Source organism: Mustela nigripes, chromosome 9 (assembly GCF_022355385.1).
Source record: "Mustela nigripes isolate SB6536 chromosome 9, MUSNIG.SB6536, whole genome shotgun sequence".
Lineage (NCBI taxonomy): Eukaryota > Metazoa > Chordata > Mammalia > Carnivora > Mustelidae > Mustela > Mustela nigripes.
The window spans coordinates 41068747-41086432 of NC_081565.1; the positions used below are offsets into that span (position 1 = coordinate 41068747).

Genomic DNA, 17686 nt, shown 5'->3' on the forward strand with positions numbered 1-17686 from the left:
ATAGTGAGAGACATGTGGGTATCACCTTCTGCTTCTCTATAAGTTTGCTCTCCCACTCGTGTTATTTCTCCTACTCAAAAGAATGTGCTTATTATGGATACTGCCATGGAAGATATATCTGTATCAGGATATAACCCAAATTATATTCCCTTACAGAAGTAGAAAACATAATCCTTAAATTCATATGGAATCACAAAAGACCCTGAATAGCAAAAGGAATCGTAAGAAAGAATAAGCTGGAGATATTGCTCTTCCAGACTTCAAAATATACTACAAAGCTTCAGTAGTCAAAACAGTATGATACTAGCATAAAAACAAGCATATGGCCAGTGGGACAGAATAGAGAACACAAATAAATCCAAAATTTATAGTCAAGGGTGCTTAAAACCTACAGTGAGGAAAGGACAGTCTCTTCAATAAGTGGTATTGGCAAAATTGAATATCCATAAGCAGAAGAATGAATTGGACTTTATCTGACACTATATAAAAAATGAACTCAAAATGTATTGAAGACTTAAATATAAGACCTGAAACTCTAAATAGTTAGAAGAAAATGTATGGGAAAAACTTTTGGACGTTGGTCTTGGCAATGATTTTTTGAATATGATACCAAAAGCACAGGCAATAAAAAATGGCTCAGTGAGTTAAGCCTCTGCTTTCGGCTCAGGTCATGATCTCAGAGTCCTGGGATTGAGCCCTGCATCGGACTCTCTGCTCAGTGGGGAGCCTGCTTCCTCCTCTCTCTCTGCCTGCCTACTTGTGATCTCTCTCTCTCTGTGAAATAAATAAAATCTTTTTAAAAAAATATAAAAAATAGGTGGAATTTCACCAAAGTAAAAAACTTCTGCACAGCAGTGGAAACAATCAAGTGAAAAAATAGCCCATATGATGGGAGAAATTATTTGCAAACCATATGTCTAATAAGAGCTTGATATCCAAAATGCATAAGGAACTCTGACAAATCAGTAGCAAAAAAAAAAGAAAGAAAGAAAAAGAAAAAGAAAAAAAAAGAAAAAGAAAAGAAAAAGAAAGAAAGAAAGAAAGAGAAAAGGAAAGGAAAAAGGAAACTTCCAAAACAAATAACCCATTTAAAAAATATGTAAAGAACCGGAATAGACATTTCTCCAAAGGAGACATACAGATGGCTGATAACTACACTAAAGGTGCTCAGCATCACTCATCATCAAGGAAATGCGATCAAAACCACCATGAGATAGCATCTCGTGCCTAATAGGATGTCTGTTTTCAAAAAGGCAACAGATAAATGTTGGTAGAACTGTGGAGAAAAGGGAACTTTTACACTGTTGGTGAGAATGTAAATTGGTACCACTATTATGGAAAATATGATACAATTTCCCCCAAAATTAAAAATATAGCTATCATATGATCTAGCAATTTTACTTTGGCGTATATATCCAAGGAAAGAAAACCTGGATCTCAAAGTGATATCTGCAGCACTATTCGCAATAACCAAGATAAGAAAACCTAAACTTTTGTCAGTGGATGAATATATAAAGAAAGTCACACACACACACACACACACACACACACACACACACACACACAGAGGAATAGTATTCAGCCATTAAAAAAAGAAGGATTCCTGCCATTTGAGACAATATGGATGAACCTGAAAGAGTTTAGACTAAGTAGAAAAGCCAGATACAGAAGACATGTATCTCACTTACATGTGGGATCTAAAATAGTTAAAAGCAGGGGCGCCTGGGTGGCTAAGTTGGTTAAAGAGTCTGCCTTTGGCTCAGGTCATGATCTCAGGGTCCTGGGATTAAGTCCTACATCACGTTCCCTGCTCCGTAGGAAGCTTGCTTCTCCCTTTCCTCCCTGCTTGTGCTCTTTCTCACTATTTCTGTCAGTATCTGTCTCTCTCATTCAAATAAATAAAATCTCTTAAAAAAAAAAAAAAGAAGTAGAGTAGAATGTGGTTGCAGGGACTGGGTAGAGGAGGAAATGGGGAGATACTGATCATAAGGTGCAAACTTTCAATTACAGGATGAATGCGTCCTGGAGAGTTAACATACAGTATGGTGACTATCAGTTAACAATACCGTGTTACAACATGGTATGCTTTTAATTTGCTCAGAGAGTTGGTCTTAAATATTCTCAGCACACACATGGAAAAAAAAGAAAGAAAATGGTTACCCATTTTCTTGGATGGTATCATCCAAGATGGTTGATATGTTAATTAGCTTGTTGTGGTATCATTTCACAATACATAAATGTATCAAAGCATCAAGTTATACAACGTAAGTATATATAGGTTCTATGTGTCAATTATACGTCAATAAATCGGAAGAAGGAAGAAGACTCAGGGGAGCACTATATGGATTTCTTGAGTGCCTTCTCTGGAGAGCTCCTTTCTCTTCGGATTTTTGCCTCACAAATTCCTGTCACTCGGTAGCACCAAACTCAATCTCTGCCTTTTTAGCTCAGCTAGATCCTATGAACAATTTGGGTCTAGTTGCCTATGTCTGAAGAGTGTTCTTTCATAACTGTTTGTCCATTTATGTTTATTGATGGCGGTAGGGACAATTTATTATCAGTTATTCTTCCATGGCTGGGAACCTAAATCTGATAGCCTTCACTTGTTTCTATGGCATAATCAAAATGGCAAATTTTTAAGAGACATAATTTTAGCTTGTTTGTTCTGTTTGCCATTTTTCAACCCACCTAGCTCTAGCCCTCTTTTCTCACCTAATGTCCAGAATTTCTAGTCCTGTGCTATGCTCACAGATTACTACTGCCAGAGGAAGCATCCAACCGCAGAGCTCTAAACCGTGTTGTATCAGAGATGGCGTCTGGGCATTCATCTGGCCCATCTGGTAGAACTTTTCTTAGGCATTTTTTATCTAGCTACATACTTGGCTATGGAGAAAGCCACTAGGCATTTTTCCAGAGTTGAGCTTGGGTCTGACCTTCCCTGACTGCCTTGAATTCTTGAATTGATATGCTTTTGCCTGATTGCCTACTGTGCTTAGAGAAAGCGCTTGATATTTAATCTGATAATTGGGGTAATTTTTAAGTTTTAACTCTGAAAGAAGGGCTCATTTCAGTCACCTTTGGGCTGGGAGTTTAATTATATCAAAGTTAGATATTGCCTCAGCAGGTGGGAGGAGGGATGGAAGGCACAGTGCATTGTAATTTCTAGTGGTAATTGTAAATGAAAACTCCCTAAAGAAAGCTTAGAAGTAAAAGAAAAAAAAAAAAGCATAATAATCCATATCCCTTAAAAGTTTTAGGCTCTTCTATGGTCATATTTCCAATAATGCGGGAGTGTGCATTGTTTTGTTAGATATTAATTTTTGCCAAAATTCTATCTGGCTGTTAATTCTGGGCCATTTATTCGTGTCCCAGAGTTACTGCTATTAAGATGAAACTGGAGGAGGACTCTGTAGTGATAAAGTGGGCCATCCTTTTCAGACCTTCTGTCAGGAAACTGTTCATTTCCATGAAAATGTAGGTGTTTTGCTTTTTATGTTTTCTCCAGATAGGAATAATTTAGTTATAAATAAATCTTTTGAAAGCATTTTATTAATTTTCTTTCACTAGTCACCTTCTGGTGTTTCCCATCATGGTCAGTTGTCCCTATACACAGCAAATTACACAGTATTCCACTGTAAACAACAGTTAATCTATCCTTCAAAAACATTTTGGCTACATGTTTAGAAAAACCTACTTTAAAAAAAAATCTATTCTAATAATATCAGTAATTGAATAATTTCATTCTAACTACTTCAGAAAATCCTGTACAACAAAGGCATTTAGGGTCGTATCCATAAAAGAGAAACAACCAAACCAAACGCATACACACACACTTTTTTTTTTTTTTTTTAATTTTTAACATATCATGTGTTCCTTGTTTCATGGGTACAGGTCTGTGGATCATCAATCTTACACGATCCACAGCACTCACCGTAGCACACACCGTCCCCAATGTCCACCACCCAGTGACCCTCTCCATACCCTCCTCCCCCCTGCAGCCCTCAGTTTGTTTCCTGAGATTAAGAGTCTCTTAGGGTTTGTCCACACACTTTCTATATACATATCAAATACTGAACCTTAAAGAGCTCTTAAATTGAAGTATGTATGCCAGTAAACATCACAAGTTGCTGCAAAACATCATGGATTCAATTCCTTATTCATAGAGATTGCCTAAAGATACTTCATTTAAACTCTTTTATATATTTCACTTTCCAAAGCTACTAGTAAAAGAGGAATTAATTTAGAGTTTTAAAAATATGGTCATTATGTAACATTTTGGGAGATTAGGCAGTATTCAGTTGTGTGGATCAAAAAGTTAATTACCAGGTCTTTCAAACTTTAACCAAATTCAACAAGCTGTCAATCTCAGGTTTTGTCATAAATCCATTGTGTGCTAATCTCTCTCTCAAAAAAAAAAAAATTGTTTATAAGAATTTCAAAAAAAACAAAGAATGAATTAAATGATGCACTTCATTGTAATATAAGCAATATAATTAAAGTGTGGATCATATACTGTTAGAATTTAAAAGATGGAGAGAGGTTAATTTTGGTTGGAGGAATAAAAGAGAGGAAAAATACTTCTTCAAAAAGAATATGTCAACTTTGAAAGAGGGTGGACATGCACTACAAGGTGGAGATGGCAGGGCCAAGAAGTCAGGGAAGATAGAGCAGTGTGACTATACACCTGGGTATTTGAAATAGCATAATACAGCTAATAAATGTTGATTCTGACAAGGTAAGGAGAAATTTTACGTGTTTGAATAATATCTACTTAACTTACCAACACAAAGCTTAAATTACATAAGATTACTTTATACCTTCTTTTCTTCTTTCTTTCTTTATTTTTTAAAGATTTCTTTCTTCCTTTCTTTCTTTGACAGAGAGATCACAAGTAGGGAGAGAGGCAGGCAGAGAGAGAGAGGGAAGCAAGCTTCCTGCTGAGCAGAAAGCCTAATGCGGGGGGATCCCAGAACCCCAAGATCAGGACCTGAGCCGAAGGCAGAGGCTTAACCCACTGAGCCCCCCAAGCGCCTCTCTTCTTTTTTTAAAGTATTCCCTTTTTAGGGACCTCCTCACATCTCCAAGTAAGTCTTTTACTTTTTTAAAATTTCACTAAGAACACTTAACATGAGATCTACCTCCTTAACAAAATGGCATATCCATTATGAAAAACAGTTCATAGGCTCCTCCAGAAATTAAAAGTATAATTACCATATGATCCACCAGTCTTGCTCCTGGATATTTATCCAAAAGAATTGAAATCAGGATCTCAAAATGTTAGTTCCCTCCCACACATCCCTCATTGAGTCGTTACTCACCATAGCCAAGATGGGGAAACAACCAAGGGGTCAGCCACTGATGGATGAGTGCATACAAAAAATGTTCTATCTCTGTGTGTGTGTGTGTGTGTGTGTGTGTGTGTGTGTGTAATATTTTGGAATATTTTGGAATATTATTCAGTCTTGAGCCAAGAAGGAAATCCTGCCATAACCAACAACATAGAGTTCCCTTCTACATCTTATAAAAGGTATAAGCCACACAAGAACATTTTCTTTTATATGCCATATTCACCTTGATTTGTTTTATTTTATTTATTTTTCTATGTATTTTTGGCATACCATTTCTATGTACTTTGGCATACCATACCATGCCATACTACATGCTTGTTTCCATGTTTTCATGGATAGACATTGTCTAATTTGTCAGTGCCTCCATTACATTTAGAGTAAAAAATCTTCAAGAGCAAAATTTGTTTTTTCTTCTCTTTTTGACCCTGTGATGCCACATCCTATGTTTCATAACTATCAACACAGAAAAGGGGTTTGTGAAAAGCATGAAATGAGAATTAAGCCCAATTTTCTCTTGAGGCTATGGCAAACTGCTCTTTTAAGCATTTATAATTTTGTTGCAGGTACTAAATAAAATCAGGAAAACAATTCCTTGGAAACATCTTTTGGTGCTTTGAAATAAATTTATAAAAGATGAAAAGAATCAAAAATCATACAAAATCCAATGAAATTTGTAGGCAAAAGACAGCATTTTTAAAAAGTGCCAATGCCTTTGTCACTTAGAAGGGACTCAGAGCAGTTAACTACTCTAAATCAGTTCCATTTGTTTTTATACTGTTTGATATAATTCAAACACGAAAGTTTGGACCCTTTTAAGAACAGTATTTTTTAATATGTAGTGAAAAGTTACGCAGGCTTAGTTTTGTTATATAGTTGGGGTTGCTCATATTTTTTAGAAGTGCATAAGGTCTTAAACATCGAAATGACACATGTTGATTAATTTGGAACCCATTATATTTGAGTTGTGTGTTTTCAGAATTATAGTCTGTAGGTATATCTAAATATTATTTCCAGAGATTTCATTGATATACTCTATTTAGTAAGTATAGCATGAAGATGCATATATACATCTTTAGTAGTTAATTTTTATAAACTATTTTAAGATTACCAATATGGAATATCAATGCTTTTCTAATTTATATCTTTTAATTACCTTAGAATATAGTGTTTTTGCTATAGCCAACATAGACTGCTATAAAATATGTATATATTTATATATATATAAATATATATATATAATATATATATTATATGTATACTCTTATGAGCACTTATAAAACTTTTGGTAGAAGGTATTTATGTATGTATATATGTATATATACATACATAATATATATTTTACATACATACATATATATATAATATGTATATATTTTATATATATATAAGAGTATACATATAATATATAATATATATTATATGTATACTCTTATAAGCACTTATTAAACTTTTGGTAGAAGGTATTTGCTACAGAATATTAAATTTATACTGTAGAAATTAAGTAGTTTTTTTCTGGAAATATGATGATAATCTCTGGACAAAATTGAATACACAAAAAAAGTTCAACCATAACACTTTCTCATACTATTAGTACTCCATAATAACTTTTTATTCTTGATTCTGAAGTAAAGAAAGTAATATTGTGTATGAGAGTCATGCTCTGTATTTCAGAATATTTTCCTAAAATGAGTTTATAGTCTAATAATGTCATAAAACTCCAATCATTACTTTAACACCATTTTCATGTCTTTTTAATGGCTTACGAAACATTTAGTTCTTCAGTGTTCTTAGATGCCTTTGCTGTCGTGTTTTCAGCCAGATTTAAGCACAAAAACATGCTTCATAATTTTAATTTTGAATAATAACCCCAGATACAAAAGAAACAAACCACCAGAAACAACTTGTACATGCCATTAAAATATTTCTTACTTAGAAAATAAAACTGAACTTTCCTCACTAGGGCCTGTAAGGCCAAAGGAGATGAAAACAATAATATTAGGATTATGATTAAATACTTTTGTTCACATTTAGGGATGTTATTAAAATTGTCAAAAATAGCAGATCTCATCCTGTTCTTTATTTTACCTTTCCTTAAAGAGTAACACATGGTAGTAGAGAACATCTGGAATACTCAAGATAGAGGAGAGAAAATATATTTACAACAAAGAAGATTGACAGAGAAAGCAACATATATGCACAGGAACTAAGATCTGTGTGCATTCACGAAGGGGATGAACTGATAATATCCATTGCAGTATTGGTCTGAATGTCTCAGCAAGAAAGCTTTGTCTTTTTTTCAGTTTTTCTGGCAGTGGGTCTCTCTTAATACTAGTCATTCTGTGCCTGTCATTTTTTACAATTAATACTTGATAAGTTGCCAACTAATATAAATGATGAGTGGAGACAGCCTCAAGGTCCAGACTGGTAGTACCAATGGCCAGGTCAGAAAAGACTTCAGTTCCACACCAGGTCCTGTCTCTGCTCCAATCAGAAGGAGTTTGTTCAAATGAGAAAGGCCAACTCTTTTCAGTCATTGTGGCTCAGGTGAAGAGAACTGTCAAAACGGAATTGGCATATGTGACTTCAACAGCAATAAAAGACATAGCACATTTTGAATTTCAAAATATTAAATGATCTTTTTAAATATAGAGGAGTTCTTCAAAGTTAGAGTTCTGAAAATAAATCTCTTGCTATGGAAAGTTAAAAGTAATGAAATTTTGCCAATAGACAGTGCATTGCTCTCTTGCCCTGGGAGATGCTTATCATAATGTGACAGGGCCTTTATTATACATGTAAAAATGACATATTACACTTTATATTTCCAGAGCAGCAATGAACTCGTTACCAGAAGCTGTTTATGCTGGTGTTGAAGTGTTTTAATATCATTTCCGGCTAGCATTGGTCTCAGTTGCTAGATGGATGAATAAAAGGGCAGTACAGAAAGGAGGAAATAGTGTAAGTTTGAGGCCTTGTGAGCTCCAGTCCTTTTATCAACAGAATGAGGTTTACTGTTCCTTAATTGGTGTATTATAAGTAGATTCCATGCTTTTACTTGTGGCGACACCAAAATGTCAGTCACAGATTTGTATTAGGTTGAACATACGAAATTGCCATTTTTATGAGTCAGAGACTGTTAAACATCAACAATTTCATGTAATTCATGGAATTACCTGGTATTCTATAGAATAGCAATACCTTTAAGGTTTTCAGAGTCCACAGTCCCATACATGTGCTTGTGATTATCAGATGTTATGCTGAGCACCTTCCAAAAGTCATCATGTTTAATCATGACAGGAATCCAGTTTGTAAATAATATTGTTATTCCTGTTTTAAGATGAAGACATTAAAACACAAAGAGGTCTGGTAATTCAAGCTCATACAGTCTGTGAGGGGTGGACAAAAAACCAAAACCCAGGCTAAGTCCAAAACCCACTTAATGCATTGCAATAGGGCCTCGTATGTGTTCTTTTTTTTTTTTTTTTTTTTAAGATTTTTTATTTATTTATTTGACAGACAGAGATCACAAGTAGGCAGATAGGCAGGCAGAGAGAGAGGAGGAAGCAGGCTCCCCGCTGAACAGAGAGCCCGATGTGGGGCTCGATCCCAGAACGTTGGGATCATAACCTGAGCCGAAGGCAGAGGCTTTAACCCACTGAGCCACCCAGGCGCCCCCTCGTATGTGTTCTTTACTAGAAGCATTCTCAAGGTAGGAAATTATCTATTGGGCTTCATATTTTAAAAAAAAAAATGTGGAAAAGACTTTTAGAACTTCTAGAGAAGTGCTAAAAACAGACAAATAAAACACCTCTTTGAGAATTAATGAAGTAGGTCATTCAAAGCATGGACAAGAAGGAATAGGTGAGAACTCAGATTTGTAGTTTTTGTTATTTATCTAATGCATGTCATAAGAACCAGCACAGCTTAATGCAAAGACATTTTGTGCCCAACATTGTCTGTCTGAGAACAGAGCAAGAGACACATATGTTAAAAGGAGCTGTATTTTAGATATAACCTAATGACAGTAATTGCCTGGAACTGTGAACTTCCCTTGCTGTGTATTTCTTTTTACCACCGATTCAAACTCCTCCTTTTTAAACTGTGGCTTAATGTTAAAAAATATAGAATAGTTAATATACTTGTATTACAATCTAAATCTATGGTTACCCATATTTTTGTATTATTTTATACATTTGAAAACTAAACTCTGCTTCTTGGGCAGTATTTTTTAGGAACTGTGATTTTACTGAGCAGTTTTGGAAATTCTAAATAATTTAAATATGCATGCTGCTGATTTTATGGCATTGTAGTAAGCCGGCCTAACTTATGTTGATTTTTACTTTTTTTTGAAATAGGCTTCCTAATAATTTATATGTCATGCATTTTGGAAATTATATGAGACTTATTTGTATGTCTTTTTTGTTTTGTTTTGTTTTGTTTTGTTTTACAAAGAGGCATATAGAGGATTTCCCAACCACCACACTTCACAAAGAGACCCTTAGTTTTGATACGCACATTGGGAGTACATAACCAGTATTTTTATATGAAAAGAATGTACTATTAAGCTGTGAATGGATTTTCTGGAATGTACCCAGGTTTACAAAAGAGTGGCTATTATAAACCTATGAAATTTCTCTCAGTTAGCTGTTGGTGTTATAATACTCACATCTACAGGATAATTTCAGGTCATAATTTAATGAATGTAAGTATAATAATAATTCTAAATTTATATCTTTCCTTTATGCTGCAGAAGCTCATGGTAATTTTATCAATTCTGAAAGCTTTTCAGCCACTACTAAAATTCAGCAATCTTTAGATGCAGTTGCATGACAATATAATAGATAGCCAGGAAAATGTTATAATTACTTAGGAAAGGATCTGAAGAATGCATATAATACACAATTGAAGCCATGATCAGAAATAGGTAACCAATAATGGAATTTTTAAAATTAGCATTTTACCAGGATGTGAATGTCAGAAATGTTTCCATAAAAATATAGTTTCCAATTAAAGCTGTAGAATAAAACCATTGACCCTTTTTGTTCTGGAGTTGAAAAGAAGGGAGGAAAAATGAAAATTTGACCAAAGAAAAGAAGCCTAGATATCAGTTGGAATACTGATATTCAGAGAACCTAAAATAACTATATTACATTTCGCATCAGTTCTTGTCCTCCTGTTGTAGCTCCAGTCACCTGCTAGTCTCCATCTTCAACAAGTGGTGGGACCTTAGTCAACTACAGCCTGTCTATAACTGACCAGTTATGCTGATATACCCAGACCTTTTCTTGGAATTAGGTTAGCCTTGGGAAATTCCATGGGGCAGCCTTAGAGCTAGAAAGGCTGGGGCAGCCATGGGCAAGGCAGAGTAATGAAGAAATAGAGGGTATAAACAATCAAAAAATGTAAGATAGAAAGACAGGGAATGATTGGGTCTGACGAGGGAAGAAGAGATTTCGTAAGAGGGAAGGAGGTGGTGTTATCCCTGAGTGCCATCTTGGTTCCTAGTGAGCTTAGTGTTCTGCTGCTTATAGATTTTTTTGTAAACCTCTCTTTTTATCAGTGACTCATTATTGAAGTGAAAATACCCTAATTAATATAAGGGGACAATCCAGCAAGCACCAATTTTTGTTTTTTCTCCCAGGAACATTACCTCACTCTTTTGGGCAAGCTGATACATGCACACAAAGACTGTATTTCTCCATTTCCCCTTATTACAGATCCAAGACAAACCGAAATCAATTTAGATCTATGCTAACATGTAGGAATCCTTAGAAAATGTATTCTCAGCAGCAGTGAACTGGGTGGAGGTGGGCATTCCAGTTCTGGCTGGTGCTGAAATTTGTTACACATGCCCAATTTAGGATGTTTCAAATTCACAGAACCTGGCTTAATGAACTGGGATCAACTTGTAACAAATTGTGCAGCTGTTGGCCTGCTTATTTAGATCAACCTGAAAAGACAAGTCTATAATACAGTCAATTAGCACTAAGTAATGATTATTTAAGTAGTCACTGATGGATACCTGAGTAATGTATACTCATTTAAAGCCTAATGAGCAATGGCAGGAAGGTTCCTGAACAATGCATAAAGTTGGTAGACACCATTTATAGTCACTATTGAACATTTGCTAAGTTAAAGCATCTTAACATCTTCAATTTCCCCTTTTTTTCCCAAAATGGAAATAGTTCACTTAATCTAACTCTATTTTTTGCATGTGTTTTTTAAAATAATAAAAGAATTTGAAATTCTTTTATAAGTAAATAAGTATGTATATGAAAAAGATGTTACCTGCCCTCAAGACCAAACAGACTCCCTGTCTTTTTTCAGGTGCTATTTCTGGTTAGTGTGTTCTGTTTAACCCTCTAGAGCAGCCCATCTTACCTGGTTGCCATGGACCATTTCTAGATATGCTGCTAAATTCTGATCTGTCTGTAAATTTTTCTTTTTCTTTAACTCTATATATACACAGGATGATGGCTTTTAGGAGCCAGAAGAAATTGAATTTATTTAATCATACATGAACATTTCCTTCAGTATAATCAGATATTCCCACTCAAACCAGAAGAGTGCTGCTGACCGCAGTCTTAAGAATAGATGGATACATGTGAACACAAAGGCATGGGGAACTAGTTACACTGTAGTCGGGATCCTATTATAACTGCTGTAGATTTGTCTGTGGTTCTTTAGTGTCTAAGACTTCGAACTGAACCTCTCAAAAATTATGGAATTCGGAACTGTACAGTGAGTATAAACAGTTTAGGAACTCTGACTTTGGATATCTCCTGTAATAGATGGGTGCATTACTTCATTCCAAAAAGTTGATGAGAACCCAGAAAGATCCAAGACTACTAAAACCATGTTGACTTTTTTTGTGAGTTATCTAACCAATGAAATCTATAATACTAAATTTATAGCTTTTATTTCTATATATTTCTTCTAAATTATAGACTCCTAAGTGATAGCAAGGCTACTAACTAATCACAACAGTATTAATAATAGTTAAAAAAAACCCTCTTTTTCTACTCAGAGTTTATAGTTTATTTCTTACTTTGTTTATAACTCGTGTAGGAATTAATTGGTTGTTTTTCAGTCAATAACAGACTTAGAATTAAATTCAATGACTAACACTTTTTAACTATATGACTTTAGACATATTTATCTTCTCTAGGATTCAGATTTTTATCAACAAAATAGAATAGCATACTTAACTTGTCAAATTATTTTCAAGGCTATAGGGGAAAAATATAAAGTGTTTGGCATAGTGCCTGGTACATGCTGTATGTTGAAGGAAAAGTAGCTATTGATGTAAAGAGGAGAATTAACCTGAGGAGTTTCAGAATGACTCAGGTGACGTTTTTTTCTTTATTGTGGGTGGTAGCCACCACAAAAATTGGTGCAGTAGTAAGGTAAAAGGGAAAATCAGTGAGAGGAATGCTTCTGATTTCTAATGTTGACTGTAATACATTTATACTAACTGCTAAACCAATATTCAATTTATTTCTATGTAATATAAAAATGTATAAATGAAATAGAATAAATAGGAAAAATTAATAAATTGCATTTAAAATTGTTGGTAAAGGTTAAGACATAGTACTAAGATTTTTGCTTTCAGTAATGCACACTAGGTAAATTAGTCTAAACCTCCCAATAAAGAAAACTCAAGATACTGAAAAAAAAATATAGAAGTATGAAAGCATCAGAGAGCTTACAATGCAGTGAAGAATTAAAGGCCCATAATTTGAGAGAAGTAAAAAATTCAGAGCGATGACCCAAGGACTCAAGGGGCCCTGTTTTCCCTGAGGAATTTGCTATTTCTAGAAGACAATACTGAAATGATGGGTGATTGGGCAGAAATCTGATAGCCACAAACGGTTACAAGAACAAAAGTTTCAGTCTTGTCTGAAAAGTTTCAGGGCCTCTCAAAAGTGAGAGGTGTAATAAACTCCCACAGTTGGTTTGGGGCCGGATGGACTCGGACCCAAGAATAGATCAGAAGTTAATCAACACTCACAGGGACTGAATCCCTGCCTTGGGACATGAGGATGACACAGGAGATATATAAATCTTTGAAAATGGACTAAGTCATTAAAGAATTAAGATGTTTAGAATAACCACACAAAAGTCCTGTCTGGATAAAGAGGACTTTGTCATAAACCTCAAATTATTTCTACATTTTTTTTCTCCTGGAGTGTCTGACATAGCAGCAAACAAAATCAAGCACATAAGGAGACAGTATTCAACAGAACCAGCAGAAACTCTAGAGAAACAGAATAATTGGTATTCCAGGTGTTGGAATTATGAGATATAGATGCTAAATAAGAACCGTACTTCCTATGTTATGGAGATAAAAGACAACTTTGAAATGTTTAGCGGAATCCTGAAAACCAGCAAAAACTTGCCCTAGATTATGGATCTTTTTAATATAGCCAAGAAAATATGTAGAATGAACAGATTCCTATTTCTGTTACCAATACAAAACCTATAAAACAGTAAATGAAGCAGTTTAGTTCTTGGCTGATGTGGCTTAAACATTAATAAAATATTTCTAGAAAAAATATTTCCCTATCGGAATGAGTCATGCATTTTGTGGTACAACTAGGTAATGTTTCAACTTCCATATAGCCCAGAAGCATATGTAAAAATTAATAAAATTGCTAAACACTTAGCAGTGAAAAATTCAGTTGACTCTTAAAACTAAAGCTTTTTGTTTATAAAACTATTGATACAGTCTCTTCAACAAATGGTGTTGAAAAAACTGGATGGCAACATGCAAAAGAATGAAACTGGACCACTTTCTCACACCATACAAAAATAAATTCAAAATGGAGGAAGGACCTAAATGTGAGACAGGAAACCATGAAAATCCTAGAGAAGAACAGAGACAGTAACATCTTTGACATTAGCTGATGTCAAAGAAAATTCTTACTAGATATGTCTTCTGAAGCAAAGAAACAAAAGCAAAAATGAACTACTGGGACTTAATTGAGATAAAAAATCTTCTGCACAGCAAAGGAAACAATCAATAAAACTAAAAGGCAACCTTCGGAATGGGAGAAAATACTTGCAAATGACATATCTGATAAAAGGTTGGCATTGAGAATATGCATAAAGAACTTATACAACTCAACACCCAAAAAACAGTCCAGTTAAAATATAGGTAGAAGACATGAATAGACACCTTTTCAAAGAAGACATCCAGATGGCCAACAGACATGTGAAAAGATTCTCAACATCACTCATCATAAGGGGAATACAAATCAAAACCACAATGAGATACCACCTCATGTCTGTCAGAATGGCTGAAATTTAACAACATAAGAAACAACAGGTGTTGGTGAGGATGCAAAGAGAACCTTCTTGCAATGTTGGTGGGAACATAAACCAGTGTAGCCACTCTGGAACACAGTATTGGGGTTCCTCAGAAAGTTAAAAATAGAATTATCTACCCCCCAGCAATGGCATTCCTAGATATATATCCAAATACAACTATTGAATTTTAAGTTCGAATATGATAAAAGTAGTAAGATTTTCTCATGAGTAAATGATAGATTGGAAGGTAAAAACATTCTGTCAGAAGTCTGTCTCTCAAACTTTCAGTAGGAGCAGGGAATAAGGTAAGCTGTCTTTCTTTTAAACAAACAAACAAACAAACAAACAAAACCAAGAGTTTTTGGTCAGATGCAAGAAATGATAATGCTTAGAAGTAGAATTGTGACAAAGTTCCTTGTCCTGCTCCCTGCTGTGGTGATACTTCCCTTGTTGTGCTCTTTTTCATTGTTGATTATGCATTCTTACATGCACTATGTCCTTCTGGCTAGTATTCCAGCATTTCACTTGACTAATTTCCAGACTCTTTTTTTTTTTTTTTTTAAATGTCATCCTGAAGTCTTCATATTAGAGTTGAATGCCTCTCTGGTAGTCCTGATCTATGTTGCTGTAATAGTTCATTAGTATCTCTTCTCTGGTTTCTCTGAGTCTTAAGACTCTCAGCTAGTTTTATACATCTAAAATATTTCAAACTTTCCATGAAATCTCATAGAAGCCTTTGACAAAATAAAATGAAAACAAAAGCAAACAAATAAAAACCAACAAGCCCCCCCTCCAAAAAAAGAACTCATTCAACTTTTTTTTTTTTTGAAAGAGAGAGAGAGCACATGTAAACAGAGAATGGGAAGAAGTGGAGAAGAGAGGGAATCTTAAACATCCTCCGTGAGCTGGCATGGGACTTGATCTTACCGCCATGAAATCATGATATGAATGAAATCAAGAGTCAGATGCTTAAATGATTGAACCACCCAGGCGCCCCAACTCATTCCGTTCTTAAAGTAACTTTCATATACCAGTTTTCCAGATTATATTCTTAACTCTGAGCTTAATGTAAAATGTTAAATGTGTGAATACCTTGAACCAGTTAATATCTGTTTTTCACCTGTGCCAATATTTTTAAATTAGCTCTTGCGATTTTCTTTTTTTTCTTTTTTTTAACACTTGTGATTTTCACTGAATCTTAACAATTTCACAATCCAGAGTAACTATGTGGAGAATATATAATAAATACTACTTAGCCTTCTAAAAGAGGTAAAATATTCTAGGGGTACCTGGGTGGCTCAATTAGTTAAGCCTCTGCCTTCGGCTCAGGTCATGATCTCAGGGTCCTGGGATCAAGTCCCAGCATCGGGCTCCCTGCTCAGTACAGCTTACAAGACCTTGCATGTTTTTGTCTTCTTGCTATCTGGCCTCATTTGTCATCCTTCTCTTGTTTCCCTTTTCCCATCAATGCACCATCCATGCTGCATTTTTTTTCTCTTCTCCCAGCGTACCTTGCCTGGTTTTGACTCCAGGCTTTTGTGAATGCTGACCCCTTTACCTTGAAACATGTTTCCCTTTCCTCTCTGCTTCGACATCTGTAGCCAGTAGAGCACGTTCAATCAAATCTGGGCTGAGGAAACTAATTTTCAATAGGATAATGTCTCCTCTAGCATTATCAAGCCAGGAGGAATATTGGTGAACTAAATAAAAAGATACTGGTATGTCAAGAGCAGAGTCATCTGTACCACCAGTTCCGTCTGTGTGACCTTCATCTCCTGAACAACATTTCTTCATCATAAAATCAGGGGTTTTGATTATGGGGACTCTGAGGTCCTTTCTAGTTCTATATGTGATGATTTAGTAACTTTTAAAGGATCATATCATACTATGCCTTTTCTATATTTTTCTTTATGTTTGATGTGTATTCTGTATAGCTTTCAAGGTTTTATTATTGAATAATCTCAAGGGGCTTTAATGATGCAGTGAACTGACCTATTCTCCACTTAAAAATGAAAATAGTAATGGTCAGAGTTAACATTATTGAGGCCTGTGATTCTGAACACTTTATATGTATTATTTCAAATTGACTTTTGTTCACCTTTTCTAAACTAGGAACAATAAAATAAAGCTCACATTTACTTTTTTTGATATTTTAGAACAAGATCAGAGGCAAGTTCATTATATCACTGTCAATAAATCTGTGGTGCTAAAGGCAGCGGACGTGAAGGGTGAAGGACTTACCACAGGGTCACTATAAACAGAGACTGGGCTTTGGTAGAAGGATGGTATTCCTTCCGATTTCTTCACCTCAGTAATGCTTGATAGTGTTCTATCTTAATGATTAGTGATCAAATGGGTATCTTAAAATAACTACTGATACATGCACTTGTATTTAGAGCAAAGTATTGATCAGAAAAGTGGTGAAAGTCATAGTCATAGACTTTTTATTTTTTTAACGGAATAGGGAAAGTCCCTCTTTCCAAAAAAGGAACAAACTAACAAAATTGTGGCAGAGATTAATTTATGGTTGATGTCTTTAAGCTGTGGTTTGGAAACTCAGATGCTTTCAGTGGGCTAGATTCCTTGTTCAAGGTCACGTAATAGGTTAGTGACAAAGCCTGATGTAGCCTCAGGTATACAAATAAGGAATTTCTAAAGTTGAATACATCTTGATACCACATAATGTAATAAATATCATGCTATATTAAACACTGGTGAAATAAGGTAGAGCTTAATTAAATCAATGAAATATATGTTGTATATTTATGTTTTTATAGTATGTATGTTTATGTATATTAAGAATATTTTTATTTTTATTTTTTTAATAATTTTTTATTTTTTATAAACATATATTTTTATCCCCAGGGGTCTTTAACAATTTAGAGTTGATACATGCATTGATTTTCCATCCATCCCTCTATTTATTTAACAAACATGAAATGATTAGTATATCTCTAATACTGTGCCAAGTGGTGAATATAGGGCATATATAATGAACTCAGGAAACCAGGATATTAAAGTAATAGCATTTC

General features: G+C 34.7%; 1 long non-coding RNA gene across 2 annotated transcripts in view; it reads left to right on the plus strand.

Annotated features, from left to right (window-relative positions):
- The window catches only part of LOC132025103 (uncharacterized), a 470785-nt gene that overhangs the window by 133071 nt on the left and 320028 nt on the right, over positions 1-17686 (plus strand). The gene's annotated exons all lie outside the window — the stretch shown is intronic.